The sequence below is a fragment of the Mobula hypostoma genome, chromosome 3 (genome assembly GCF_963921235.1).
Source record: "Mobula hypostoma chromosome 3, sMobHyp1.1, whole genome shotgun sequence".
Lineage (NCBI taxonomy): Eukaryota > Metazoa > Chordata > Chondrichthyes > Myliobatiformes > Myliobatidae > Mobula > Mobula hypostoma.
Genome location: NC_086099.1, coordinates 229,169,396 through 229,184,859, shown reverse-complemented (window position 1 = coordinate 229,184,859; position 15,464 = coordinate 229,169,396). Strand labels below are relative to the sequence as shown.

At 44.9% G+C, this 15,464-nt stretch overlaps 1 protein-coding gene across 2 annotated transcripts in view; it reads left to right on the top strand.

The window, feature by feature from the left end:
• LOC134344604 (tonsoku-like protein) overlaps window positions 1–15,464 on the top strand; it is a 163,330-nt gene that overhangs the window by 27,226 nt on the left and 120,640 nt on the right. The window lies entirely within an intron of this gene.

Here is a 15,464-nt window from a genome sequence, read left to right as displayed (position 1 = left end):
CCCCCTTCACCACCTCCCTCTCCCCCCTTCACCACCTCCCTCTCCCTCTCCTTCACCTCCCTCTCCCCCTCTCCTTCACCTCCCTCTCCCCCTTCACCTCCCTCTCCCCCTCCACCTCCCTCTCCCCCTCCACCTCTCTCTCCCCCTCTCCTTCACCTCCCTCTCCCGCTCTCCTTCACCTCCCTCTCCCCCTCTTCTTCACCTCCCTCTCCCCCCTCTTCTTCACCTCCCTCTCCCCCTCTCCTTCACCTCCCTCTCCCCCCTCTCCTTCACCTCCCTCTTCCTCCTCTCCACCTCCCTCTCCCCCTCTCCTTCACCTCCCTCTCCCCCCTCTCCTTCACCTCCCTCTCCCCCTCTCCTTCACCTCCCTCTCCCCCCTCTCCTTCACCTCCCTCTTCCTCCTCTCCACCTCCCTCTCCCCCTCTCCTTCACCTCCCTCTCCCCCCTCTCCTTCACCTCCCTCTTCCTCCTCTCCACTCCCTCTCCCCTCCACCTCCCTCTCCTTCACCTCCCTCTCCCGCTCTCCTTCACCTCCCTCTCCCCCCTCTTCTTCACCTCCCTCTCCTTCACCTCCCTCTTCCTCCTCTCCACTCCCTCTCCCACTCTCCTTCACCTCCCTCTCCCCCTCTTCTTCACCTCCCTCTCCCCCCCTTCTTCACCTCCCTCTCCCCCCTCTCCTTCACCTCCCTCTCCCCCTCTCCTTCACCTCCCTCTCCCCCTCTCCTTCACCTCCCTCTCCCACTCTCCTTCACCTCCCTCTCCCCCCTCTCCTTCACCTCCCTCTCCCGCTCTCCTTCACCTCCCTCTCCCCCCTTCACCACCTCCCTCTCCCCCTCCACCTCCCTCTCCCCCCCTCCTTCACCTCCCTCTTCCTCCTTTCCACCTCCCTCTCCCGCTCTCCTTCACCTCCCTCTCCCCCCTCCTTCACCTCCCTCTCCCCCCTTCACCACCTCCCTCTCCCTCTCCTTCACCTCCCTCTCCCCCCTCCACCTCCCTCTCCCCCCTCCTTCACCTCCCTCTCCCCCCTCCTTCACCTCCCTCTCCCCCCTCTCCTTCACCTCCCTCTTCCTCCTCTCCACCTCCCTCTCCCCCTCTCCTTCACCTCCCTTTCCCCCTCTCCTTCACCTCCCTCTCCCCCCTCTCCTTCACCTCCCTCTCCCCCCTCTCCTTCACCTCCCTCTCCCGCTCTCCTTCACCTCCCTCTCCCCTTCACCTCCCTCTCCCCCCTCCACCTCCCTCTCCCTCTCCACCTCCCTCTCCCCCCTCCTTCACCTCCCTCTCCCCCCTCCTTCACCTCCCTCTCCCCCTCTCCTTCACCTCCCTCTCCCGCTCTCCTTCACCTCCCTCTCCCCCCTCCTTCACCTCCCTCTCCCCCCCTTCACCACCTCCCTCTCCCTCTCCTTCACCTCCCTCTCCCCCCTCTCCTTCACCTCCCTCTCCCGCTCTCCTTCACCTCCCTCTCCCCCCTTCACCACCTCCCTCTCCCCCTCCACCTCCCTCTCCCCCCCTCCTTCACCTCCCTCTTCCTCCTTTCCACCTCCCTCTCCCGCTCTCCTTCACCTCCCTCTCCCCCCTCTCCTTCACCTCCCTCTCCCCCCTCCTTCACCTCCCTCTCCCCCCCTTCACCACCTCCCTCTCCCTCTCCTTCACCTCCCTCTCCCCCCCTCCTTCACCTCCCTCTCCCCCTCTCCTTCACCTCCCTCTTCCTCCTCTCCACCTCCCTCTCTCCCTCTCCTTCACCTCCCTTTCCCCCTCTCCTTCACCTCCCTCTCCCCCTCTCCTTCACCTCCCTCTCCCCCTCTCCTTCACCTCCCTCTCCCCCTCTCCTTCACCTCCCTCTCCCCCCTCTCCTTCACCTCCCTCTCCCCCCTCTCCTTCACCTCCCTCTCCCGCTCTCCTTCACCTCCCTCTCCCCCCTTCACCTCCCTCTCCCCCTTCACCTCCCTCTCCCCCCTCCACCTCCCTCTCCCTCTCCACCTCCCTCTCCCCCCTCCTTCACCTCCCTCTCCCCCTCTCCTTCACCTCCCTCTCCCCCTCTCCTTCACCTCCCTCTCCCGCTCTCCTTCACCTCCCTCTCCCCCCTCCTTCACCTCCCTCTCCCCCCCTTCACCACCTCCCTCTACCTCTCCTTCACCTCCCTCTCCCCCCTCCACCTCCCTCTCCCCCCGCCCCCTATTGCTGTATGAATGTCCTTTGAACTGTTCGGGGCTTAGTCGGATTGGGAGAGTGAATAAGTTAGTCATGACCAAATGACGGAACGGACTTGATGCCAAATGGCCTAATTATGCTCTTGTGTCTCCGAGCACCAGCAAACCTGCCTGACAGGGTATCGGTCCCCCTCCAGTTCGTGTGCAACCCCTCCCTCTCTTACAGGTCCCTCTGCCCTGAGGGATTCCAGTTGTCCTCCGGTCTGAATTCCCACCCCCGCCACATATTCATCAAGTTAAATAGGTGGCATGAAACTGGATTTCTGCAACTTCTGATAATTCCACCCTCCTTCCCTCTTCTTCAATTCCTCAGTCTGGCCTCTTACCTCTTCTCCTCACCTGCCTGTCACCTCCCCCAGGTGTCCCTCCTCCTTCCTAACCTACTCGTCCAGCTCGTCACCGTTCCCACCAGTCACCTCCCAGCTTCCTACATCATCCCCCTCCCCAACCCGCCTTATTCTGGGATCTTCCCCATTCCTTTCCAGGCCTGAAGAAAGACCACAGCCCAAAATGTCAACTGTTTATTCCTCTCCATAGATGCTGCCTGACTTGCTGAGTTCCTCCAGTATGCTCTGTGTGTGTGTGTGTGTGGCTTTGGATTTCCAGCATCTGCAGAATCTCTTTATTCAAAGTATTACAGTACAGAAAGAGACCATTCGGCACATCTAGTCCGTGCCCAGGTGTTATTCTGCTTCGTCCCATGGGGCTGCACCTGGATCACAGCTCTCCAGCGCCCTCCCGTCCACGTACGTATCCAAACTTCTCATAAATATTGAAATCAGACTCGCATCTGCCACTTCCACTGACAGCTCGTCCCACGCTCTCACCACCCGAGGAGTGAAGAAGTTTCCCCTCAGGGTCCTCTTAAACATTTCACCATTCACCCTTAACCCATGACCTCTAGTTCCACAAGACCATAAGATATAGGAGCAGGAGTAGGCCATTCGGCCCATTGAGTCTGCTCCCCCATTCAATCATGGGCTGATCCAACTCTTCCAGTCATCCCCACTCCACTGCTTTCTCCCCGTACCCTTTGATGCCCTGGCTAATCATGGGCTTGCTGGAAAACAAATCTTCTCCCAAGTAGAGTTCCCTCGTAGACTGCATCAAGTTTTCCTTCAGGATTTCCCTGTATTTTGCTGCGTTCATTTTACCCTCTACCTTCACAAGCCTTCCAGAGCGTGCTGCAGTGAAACATCCCCACAGCATGATGTGACCACCACCGTGCTTCACGGTAGGGATGGTGCGTTTTGATGATGTGCGTTTAGTCTGATGGCCAAAAAGCTCAATTTAGGTTTCATTAGACTATAAAATCTTCTTCCATCTGACTTCAGAGTCTCCCACATGCCTTCTGGCAAACTCTAGCCAGGATTTCATGTGAGTTTTTAATCAACAGTGGCGTCCTCTTTGCCACTTCCCTATAAAGCTATGACTGGTGAAGCACCCAGGCAAAAGTTGTATGCATAGTCTCCCATCTCAGACACTGAAGCTTGTAACTCCTCCACAGTTGTCATAGGTCTCTTGGTGGCCTCCCTCACTAGTCCCCTTCTTGCATGATCACTCTGATTTTGAGGACAGCCTGCTCTAGGCAGATTTACAGCTGTGCCATATTCTTCCCATTTCCTGATTATTGACTTAACTGTACTCCAGGGGATATTCAGTGACTTGGAAGTTTTCTTGTGTCCATCTCCTGACATGTGCTTTTCAAGAGCCTTTTTGTGGAGTTGCTTGGAGTGTTCTTTTGTCTTCATGGTGTAGTTTTTGCCAGGATATTGACACACCAGCAGTTGGACCTTCCAGATACAGTGTATTTTTAATACAATCAATTGAAACACCTTGACTGCACATGGTGATCTCCATTTAACTATCTTTTTTTCTTTTTAAATCTTTTTATTGAGTAAGTATACAAAAAAGGTAAGCCATATAAACATTAATACAATGTTAAAGTATAATAAAATTCCAAAAGATATCAATACCAAAAAGAAAATACTACAAACAATGTAATTTAAACATAAGAAACCAAGATAACATAATAGTATACTAAATTTTATATATATCAATGGAAAAAAAAGAAAAAAAAACCCCCCAAAAAAAAACCCACTGTGCAGCTAACTAAAAGCAAGGCAAAGCAATGGGCTAACTTGAAACCAAACAGAGTTAAACTTAAAATCACGTCCTCAATCCCGACCTCCATTAAAAACAGTGAAAAAAAAACAAGAAGGGTAAATATTACATTAAATGAAAATATCGAATAAAAGGTCCCCAAATCTGTTCAAATTTAAATGAAGAATCATAAAGGTTACTTCTAATTTTCTCCAAATTCAAACATAAAATCGTCTGAGAAAACCAAAAAAAGGTAGTTGGAGCATTAAGCTCTTTCCAATGTTGTAAAATACATCTTTTCGCCATTAAAGTAAGAAATGCAATCATTCTATGGGCTGAAGGGGAAAGATTACTAGAAATTTTAGGTAGTCCAAAGATAGCAGTAATAGGGTGAGGAGAGATATCTATATTTAATACCTTAGAAATAATATTGAAAATATCTCTCCAAAAAGTTTCCAAAGTAGGGCAAGACCAAAACATATGAGTTAAAGAGGCTATCTGCCCCGAACATCTATCACAGAAAGGATTAATATGCGAGTAAAAACGCGCTAACTTATCTTTGGACATATGTGCTCTATGAACCACTTTAAATTGAATTAGGGAATGTTTAGCACAAATAGAGGAAGTATTAACTAATTGTAAAATCTGCCCCCAATCATCCACAGAAATGGTAAGCCCCAATTCCTGTTCCCAATCTACCCTAATCTTATCAAATGGAGCTTTCCTAAGTTTCATAATAATATTATAAATCATAGCCGATGCACCTTTCTGACATGGATTAAGGTTAATTATCGAATCTAAAATATATGTAGGAGGAAGCATTGGAAAGGAAGAAAGTATAGTACTTAGGAAATTTCTAACTTGTAAATATCTAAAAAAATGTATTCTTGATAAGTTATATTTATTAGATAATTGTTCAAAAGACATAAGGGAACCATCTAAAAATAAATCCAAAAACCGTAAAATACCCTTAGTCTTCCAAGTTTGAAAAGCGCGATCCGTAAAAGAGGGAGGAAAAAATATGTTACCTAAAATAGGAATCGCTAACCCGAATTGATTAAGATCAAAAAATTTTCTGAATTGAAACCAAATGCGCAAAGCATATTTAACTATCGGGTTAGAGACCTGCTTAAGACGTTTCGAATCAAAAGGGAGAGAGGAGCCTAAAATAGAACCAAGTGTATAACCCTGAACAGATTGTAATTCCAATGCTACCCATTTAGGAATAGATAGTATGTCCTGGTCAAGTAACCAAAATTTCATATGTCGAATATTAATAGCCCAATAATAGAATCTAAAGTTATAATAGAATCTAAAGTTAGGTAATGCTAAACCTCCATCTCTCTTAGCTTTCTGTAAATGTATTTTACCCAGTCTCGGATTCTTATTCTGCCAAATAAATGAAGAAATTTTAGAGTCAACTTTATCAAAAAAAGATTTTGGAACGAAAATTGGTAATGCCTGAAACACATATAAAAATTTTGGCAAAAAAAACATCTTAACCGCATTAATACGACCAATCAAAGTTAAATATAAAGGAAACCATTTAGATGAAAGTTGAGTAATATGGTCTATTAATGGTAAAAAGTTAGTCTTAAATAAATCTTTGTATTTACAAGTAATTTTAATCCCAAGATATGAAAAGTAATTATTAATCAATTTAAATGGAAATTTATAATATAAGGGAAGATGTTTATTAATCGGAAAAAGTTCACTCTTACTAAGATTTAATTTATAACCTGAGAAAAGACCAAATTGTGCTAATAACTCTAAAACAGCAGGAATGGATCTCTGAGGATTAGAAATATATAAAAGTAAATCATCAGCATAGAGTGATAATTTATGGGACTTTAATCCCCGAGTTATCCCAGTAATATTTGAAGATTCTCGAATAGCAATTGCAAGAGGTTCTAATGCAATATCAAATAATAGGGGACTAAGAGGACAGCCTTGTCGAGTACCTCGAAAGAGAGAAAAAAAAGGTGAGTTTAAAGAGTTAGTACGAACCGAGGCTACAGGGGAATGATATAACAGTTTAATCCAGGATATAAATTTCAAGCTAAAATTAAACATTTCAAGCACCTTAAATAAATAAGGCCATTCTACTCTATCAAAAGCTTTCTCGGCATCTAAAGAAATAACACACTCAGGAACATTTTGTGAGGGAGTATAAACGATATTTAACAATGTACGAATATTATAAAAAGAGTAACGACCTTTAATAAAACCCGTTTGGTCTTCCGAAATAATAGAAGGAAGTACTTTTTCTAGTCTATTTGCTAATAACTTAGAAAAAACTTTAGAATCAACATTTAATAAAGATATTGGTCTATAAGATGCACATTGAGCAGGGTCTTTATCCTTCTTTAGTATTAGAGAAATTGATGCTCTATTAAAAGATTCAGGAAGTTTACCAAGTTTCAGAGAAGCCTCAAAAACCCTACAGAGCCAAGGGATCAATAAAGAAGCAAAACATTTATAAAATTCAACGGTAAACCCATCCGGGCCAGGAGCTTTCCCCAGATTCATAGAAAAAATAACATTCTTAATCTCATCCATTGTAATGGAAGTATCTAATAAAGAAGACATATCCTGTGAAATCTGAGGGAAGTCTAACTTATCTAAAAAATCATTCATATATTTAGAATCTCGAGGAGACTCTGATTGATATAAAGAAGAATAAAAATCACAAAAAGTTTGATTAATCCCCACATGATCCAGTATCAATCGATCATTTTGGTTATAAATCTGATTGATTTGAGATTTAACATAATTAGATTTCAATTGATTAGCCAGCAGCTTGCCAATTTTGTCACTGTGAACATAAAAGTCACTTCTTGTTTTCTTTAATTGGTTTACAATCGAGGACGAGAGTAGTAAACTGTGTTCCATTTGAAGTTCAGTTCTTTGTTTGTATAACTCCTCAGAAGGAGCCATAACATATTTCTTATCAATTTCTTTAATCTTGTCCACAATTGCCATCTCCTCCTGCTTCTGTTTCTTCCTCAAGGCAGCAGAATACGAAATAATCTAACCCCGAATATAGGCTTTAAAAGTGTCCCAAAGAGTGTTAACCGAAATATCCTCTGTATGGTTAATTGTAAAAAAAAGCTCAATCTGTTCATTCATAAAGTTAACAAAGTCCGAGTCCTGAAGCAACAGCGAATTAAAACGCCATTGTCTATTATTTGGTATATTGGCCATAATTTTAATAGAAAGCTTAAGTGGAGCATGATCCGAAATGGTTATAGAATCATAATCACATTTAATCACTGAAGGAATAAGACGAGAATCAATAAAAAAAATAATCAATTCTTGAATAGGAATGATGAACATGTGAAAAGAAGGAAAAATCTTTTTCCTGAGGATGCAGAAAACGCCAAATGTCCGTTGACCCAGAATCAGAAAGGAAAAAATTAATCAAATTTGCAGATTTATTAGGTAAGGTCCGTAAAGGAGCCGAACGGTCCAAAGCTGGAGACAAACAGGTATTAAGATCTCCGCCCCAGATCAATGAAAACTCGTTCAAATTCGGAAACTGATCAAACAATGATTTATAAAATTCCGGACAATCCATATTAGGAGCATAAACATTAACCAAAACTACTTTTTTATTAAATAGTAAACCACTAACCAATAAAAATCTACCATTCGGATCAGAAATAATATCCTGTTGTATAAAAGTAACTGAGGAATCTATAAAAATAGAGACGCCTCGAATCTTAGCATTGGAGTTCGAATGAAATTGTTGTCCCTTCCAGAATTTTAAAAAACGTAGTCTGTCCCCCCTCCGTACATGGGTCTCTTGTAAAAATAAAATTTGTGCTTTAAGTCTCCGGAACACTTTAAAAACTTTTTTCCTTTTAATAGGATGATTAAGACCGTTAGTATTCCAGGAGACAAAATTAATAATAGACTCCATAAATCCTAAAGTCAACCCACAACAAGGAGGATTGACGATCGGCTCGACCCACGAACCCGGAGAGGAAACAGAACATACGAAAGATACCGGGAAAAAGGACGCAACCAGTACTTCAATAATGTATATAGCCCAAAGAGAAAAAAACTAAAACGTGAAGCCCCTCCCACCACCCTGCCCCAAGACCCCAAGGCAAAATCTAAAGCAGACCCGCCCGAAAGCAAGCGCTAAAACTACCCCCATGACTTCCGGTATACACTCCCTAAAAAAAAGGTATAAATATGAAAAAGATCAGCTAATTGTAAAACAGTAAAAAAGTAAAAAAAAGGTAACTCAATTAAAATACACACACAACAGAACAAAAGCCAGAAAATATATATTAAAAAAAAACCACAATAAACCCCAAACCCATGAATAAACACAACAACAAGAAAAAATAAGATTATTGACATAAAGTAGTTATAAAAAGCAAAACAAAATAAAATTTAAAAAAAACTACAAAATTTAAGGCCGCACAGGAAATACGTAAGATGACAAAAAGGAAGTGACCACCCAGAATCCCCTGGGAAAAGAAAGAAATGACGCAGTTGAAAAGAAAGTTTAGCAACCATATTAAGAAATCAAAAATAAACTTTTCTGCCCAAATAGGGCATGAAAAAGTTAAAACCAACCAATTCACAGCCTCCGATCAACGGAGATAATTAAAAAAAATAGCAATTAAGATGTTGAAGGTGAAAGTTGATCCAGATAACTCTGGGCATCCGATGGAGAATCAAAAAAACAAAAGGCTCCATCTGACATGCGAATCCTTAGACGTGCAGGGTACAGCAACGCTGGTCTTAAATCCATCTTATAGAATTCCGACATCACAGATCTGTAGCGAACCCGTTGGTCCCAGATTGGTTTACTGAAATCTTCCACGAATCGGAACTTAAGATCCGAAAAATCAATGAAACCTTTAGATCGAGCGAATCGAAACAGTCTCTCCTTGTCTTGAAAGTAATGAAAACGTAAGATAACATGCCTAGGTCTATCTGACCTAGACGAGTATGATGGGATTCTGTGAACACGATCCAGTAGCGGTGGTTGGTCAGGAAATACAGTAGGGAATGCATCTTTTAAAAGTTGAGAAAAATACTTCATGGGATTGTTAGATTCAACAGCTTCACGCACCCCAATCATTCGTAAATTCTGCCGTCGCATTCTAGATTCCAAGTCAGAGTTTTTAAAAGTCAAAAAGTCAAGTTTCTTCTTCATTACATTAATTGTTTCTTCGATTTTCCCCATCTTAAGCTCACTTTGTTGCGCGGATTTTTGAAGATCAAATATAGCCGACTGATGTTCCGCAATACATGTTTGCATCTTATCAATTAAATCGGCAATTTTCTGGAAATTAGTTGAGATTTCTGTATGAATCAGGTCTTTAACAAAGCCTGCAATTTCCGTACGAATCATCTCCCTAACAGAGGTTGAAATTTCCCTCTGAATTAACTCCGATATCGCTTTCAAAGTCACCGGTGATTCAGTCGGGGGGAAATCCATACCTTTCGGTTTAACCGGAGGTTTATCATCCTTGCCGTTTTTCCCGTTCTTAGACATAGCAGATCTAAGTTCCATCCAGTTGTCGGAGAATTCAGTTTAATTCAAAGTATTGTAAGAGTTGATGCCTTAATGGTTAATTAAAATATAGCTGACCATAGAGAAAAAAAACTCAGAGGTAATGGAGCGAGTCAAGAACGCGACTTCACTCCATGAGCGCTACCGGAAGTCTCCATTTTGGCTTCAAGAGTCCTCTTCAACCCTGTCACTGCATCCCAGGTCATTTCATCCTCACAGTCCCATTCCCCACATGCACAGCCTCGTCGAGTGGTCCCACCATCGGCATGGCTCCAGCTTCAGGAGTAGTGCTACAGGGAGGCCTGACAACAACACCCACAGTCTGTTCCTGGTGTTTGGGCAAGGCTGGCAATACCGTGCCTCCCACCCCCAGTTTGGACATCCCATCAGCCTCCTCAAAGTTCTAAAGAAGAGCTCAAGCCACCCTGGGCTTGCCTGCCTCCGCACCAGGGTCACCATGGTCATCCACCCTTGGCCTCCCACTTATTGGGACCTTGGCAGTCCACTCCGGTGAGAAAAATGATCCAGAAGTACTCTGGATCCCATCAGACCCCAGGGCTCGTCCACCTCTAGAAGGTTTACTTTGCTTCTATGGAGGCTACTGTCTGAGAGAATTCGCCCCCCCCCCATCACGTAACCCCCCTTAACCAGAATTAATCCCCTCCCCAGCGGATGCACAGTCTGAGCATTCTACTCCTCCCCCCCCCCCAAGGACAAATCATCTTCCTTAGACAACCACTGTTTGGCAGGGGTGCCCATCAAAACAGAGGCTACAACTCAGGAGACGCTGTCTCGGCAGAGTGAGTCTCTTTCCACGCCTGCTCTGTGGAGATGTGGTCCAATGATGCAGTCCTTCACGAGGTAAATCTTCCCCCTTAGCCAGTTTCCGATCTACAGATTCAGAGGAAGTGCGTCTCCTCCTTTTCGTACCTCCGATGTGGGGAGGTCTGGCGACCTCCATTTCGGAAGAACTCTTGATCCTCAGCACCTCATCCCCCCCAGCCCTTTGCTGAGCCACAGAGATGTTCTTGCTCTCCAGGCTGGGTCTAAGGGAAGGCCCTGGATCCTGGAGATTTTTCTTCTTCCTCTTAGCCTTCCTGCCCTTCATCCTTCCTCGCCAGCCATGCCACGGGGTCAGAAGGGACAACTGGGGGGTGGGGAACAAGGGCAACGAGGGAAGGTCCTGCAGTGCCCTCCTGTGCCACCACAATGGAGTTAGCGGCCTGGTGTTTAGGGCAATTCTTACGAATACGCCCAAACTCCTTGCAGGCATAGTAATGCCTGCAGATCCAGTGATGCTCCCTTCTGTGCAAATACGTGAAAATACCCCTCAGCATCCCCCAGACATTCCAGCTCCCTGAATAGCTCACGATGAGGGGTACACACATGTCCAAAACAACCTCCACTTGGCTTGGGTGACCAGCAACCTCGACTTAACCAAAGAACACGGGTGATAGAGGAGGTCTACTTCGTGGAGGTGAAGGTGAACGTTGTACAGGGTCATCTTCTATACGGGGCCAATCAGAGTCTCCTCGAGATTCTAAATATATGAATGATTTTTTAGATAAGTTAGACTTCCCTCAGATTTCACAGGATATGTCTTCTTTATTAGATACTTCCATTACAATGGATGAGATTAAGAATGTTATTTTTTCTATGAATCTGGGGAAAACTCCTGGCCCTGATGGGTTTACCGTTGAATTTTATAAATGTTTTGCTTCTTTATTGATTCCTTGGCTCAGTAGGGTTTTTGAGGCTTCTTTGAAACTTGGTAAACTTCCTGAATCTTTTAATAGAGCATCAATTTCTCTAATACTAAAGAAGGATAAAGACCCTGCTCAATGTGCATCTTATAGACCAATATTTTTATTAAATGTTGATTCTAAAGTTTTTTCTAAGTTATTAGCAAATAGACCATTTAACTATCTAGGTGACTTCTAAAACCAATTGGCTACACCAGTGATGATTTAGTATGTCGTATTAAAGGGGGTGAATACTTACGTAATCAATTATTTTTGTTCTATATTTGTAACTAATTTAGATCACTTTGTAGAGTCTGTTTTCATGAAAGAATCCTTTTTCTACTGATCAGTGTTAAAAAGCCAAATTAAATCCACTGTGATTCAATGTTGTAAAACAATAAAACATGAAAACTTACAAGGGTGGTGAGTACCTTTTATAGGCACTGTATATAATTAAAAGGTTCAGTTAAGTAAGTAGTGGAAAATGAGAAAAAGTCAGATAATGGTGGGGAAGAAGCTGTTCCTGAATCATTGAGTGTGTGTCTTCGGGCTCCTGTACCTTCACCCTAATGGTAGCAATGAGAAGAGGGCATGTCCTGGGAGATGGGGCCGTCAATGACAGATGCCCCCCATTTGATTCATCGCCTTTTGAAGGTGTCCTGGATGCTGAGGGAGGCCAGTCCCATGAAAGAGCTGGCTGAGTTTACAACTTCTTGCTCCTTTTTCCAATCCTGTGGAGTGACCCCTCCATTCCAGCCGCTGATATAACCAGCTAGAATACTCTCCGTGGTACGTCTGTAGGAATTTGCCAGTTTCCTTTGGTGACTACCAATGCTCCTCAAACTCCTAATGAAATATTGCAGCCGTTGTGCCTTCTTGGTAGCTGCATCAATACGTTGGACCCAGGGTAGATACTCAGAGTTATTGACAGCCAGGAATGTGAAATTGACAACTGAAGTAATCTTATTTTAACCCCACTACACTGAGTGAAAGCTGAAAGACCTTACCCGAATATACATGTATCTTAATCTGCCTCATTACTGAAGCCCTCTCCCCGGTGCCTTGGCACTTTGACCCCCTCCCTGCTTGAGGAATTTAAACACAGTCGCAACCGAAATGGTACTTGGGTAAACCCAGTGTTGTAACGTGGGCATAATTAGAAGTAAGTTAATACTAATTAGGATAATGGGGGATTTTACTTCCATTCTTTTCACTTCCGGTGTGCTTTGTATATTGGCCGGACGGGTTGTGAAAGCCTCTATATGTACATAACAGTTTTGACGTTTGAGATAAAGTTGTTTCTTTGGGCATGAATTTGTCGAGTGTGCCTTTTTCAAAGTAGAAGTTACCACACCCTGTGTCACTGCAGCACAGAAATGAGCCCTACTTTTAAACTGTTCTGGCTAGTCCTATCGACCTGCACCCAGGCCATATCCCTCCATTCCCCTCACTCCATGTAATCATCCAATTTTCTCTTAAAATGTTGAAATCGAACCCACATCTACCACTTCCTCTGGCAGCTCATTCCACTCTCACCACCCACTGCGTGAAGGAGTTTCCCCTCATGTTCCCCCTAAACATTTCACTTTTCACCCTGAGCCCATGACTTGTAGTTCTGATCTCACCCAGTCTCAGTGGAACAAGCCTGCTTGCATTTACCTTATCTATACCCGTCATAATTTTGTACACCCCCATCAAGTCTCCCCTCGGTCTCCAGCACTCCAGGGAATAAACTCCTCACCCTGTTCAGCCTCTCCCTCGAACTCAGCTCCCCCCGTCCTGGCAAGGTCCTTCCAGATTTTCCCCGTACAATTTCAATCTTATTGATAACTTTCCCGTAGGTAGGTGATCAAATCTACACACAATACTCCAAATTTGGCCTCACCAAAGTCTAATACAACTTCAATTCCTGTACTTAGTACTTTGATTTATGAAGACCAATAGGCCAACAACTCTTTCTGTGACCCTGTATCTCTGTGACGCCACTTTCAGGAGCTATGGGTCTGTATCGGACCATAAGACTCGGGAGCAGTCGGCTCATCGAATCTGCTCTGCTATTCCATCCTGGCTGGTTTATTATCCCTCAACCCCATTCTCCTGCCTTCTCCCCATAACCTTTGACACCCTGATTAAAATATACTCCCGGCCTCCTGGACGGCCACATCTGCCCAGGTGCGTCGAGCTGCAGCTCCTTAGGGACCACATTAGGGAACTGGAGATGCAGCTCGATGACCTTCGTCTGGTCAGGGAGAGTGAGGAGGTGATGGAGAGGAGCTACAGGCAGGTAGTCAGACCGGGGCCTGGGGAGACTGATATGTGGGTAACAGTCAGGAGAGGGAAGGGCAAGAAGCAGATACTAGAGAGTACCCCTGTGGCTGTCCAACTTTACAATAAGTACTCCTGTTTGAGTACTGTGGGGGAGACAGCCTATCTGGAGTCTGGCCCTGTGGCTCAGAAGGGTAGGGAAAGGAAGAGGATGGCAGTAGTGATAGGGGACTCAATAGTTAGGGGGTCAGACAGGCGATTCTGTGGACGCAGGAAAGAAATGCAGATGGTAGTTTGCCTCCCAGGTGGCAGAGTTTGGGATGTTTCTGATCACGTCCACCATATCCTGAAGTGGGAAGGTGAACAGCCAGGGGTCGTGGTACATATTGGTACCAACAACATTGGTAGGAAAAGGGAGGAGGTCCTGAAAAAAGACTGCAGGGAGTTAGGAAGGAAGTTGAGAAGCAGGACCATAAAGGTAGTAATCTCGGGATTACTGCCTGAGCCACATGACAGTGAGTATAGGAATAGAATGAGGTGGAGGATAAATGCGTGGCTGAGGGATTGGAGCAGGGGGCAGGGATTCAGATTTCTGGATCATTGGGTCCTCTTCTGGGACAGGTGTGACCGGTACAAAAAGGACGGGTTGCACTTGAATCCCAGGGGGACCAATATCCTGGCGGGAAGGTTTGCAAAGGCTATAGGGGAAAATTTAAACTAGAATTGCTGGGGGGGTGGGAACCAAACTGAAATGACGGAGGAAAGGGAGGTTGGCTCACAAATAGAGAAAGTTTGAAGACAGTGCAAAAGGGAGAATAGGCAGGTGATAGAGAAGGGACGACCTCAGACCGATGGTTTGAGATGTGTCTATTTTAATGCGAGGAGTATTATGAATAAAGTGGATGAACTTAGAGCGCCGTTCAGCACTTGGAGCTATGATGTGGTGGCCATTACAGAGACTTGGATGGTGCAGGGGCAGGAATGGCTACTTCAAGTGCCAGGCTTTAGATGTTTCAGAAAGGACAGGGAGGGAGGCAAAAGAGGTGGGGGTGCGGCACTGTTGATCAGAGATAGTGTCACGGCTGCAGAAAAGGAGGAAGTCATGGAGGGATTGTCTATGGCATCTCAGTGGGTGGAAGTTAGGAATAGGAAGGGGTCAGTAACTCCACTGGGTATTTTTTATAGACCACCCAATAGCAACTGGGACATCGAGGAGCAGATAGGGAGACAGATCCTGGATAGGTGTAATAATAACAGGGTTGTTGTGGTGGGAGATTTTAATTTCCCAAATATTGATTGGCATCTCCCTAGAGTGAGGGGTTTAGATGGGGTGGAGTTTGTCAGGTGTGTTTAGGAAGGTCTCCTGACACAATATGTAGATAAGCCTACAAGAGGAGAGGCTGTACTTGATCTGGTATTGGAAAATGAACCTGGTCAGGTGTCAGGTCTCTCAGTGGGAGAGCATTTTGGAGATAGTGATCACAATTCTATCTCCTTTACCATAGCATTGGAGAGGGATAGGAACAGGGAAGTTAGGGAAACGTTCAATTAGAGTAAGGGGAAATATGAACCTATCAGGCAGGAACTTGGAAGCATAAATTGGAAACAGAT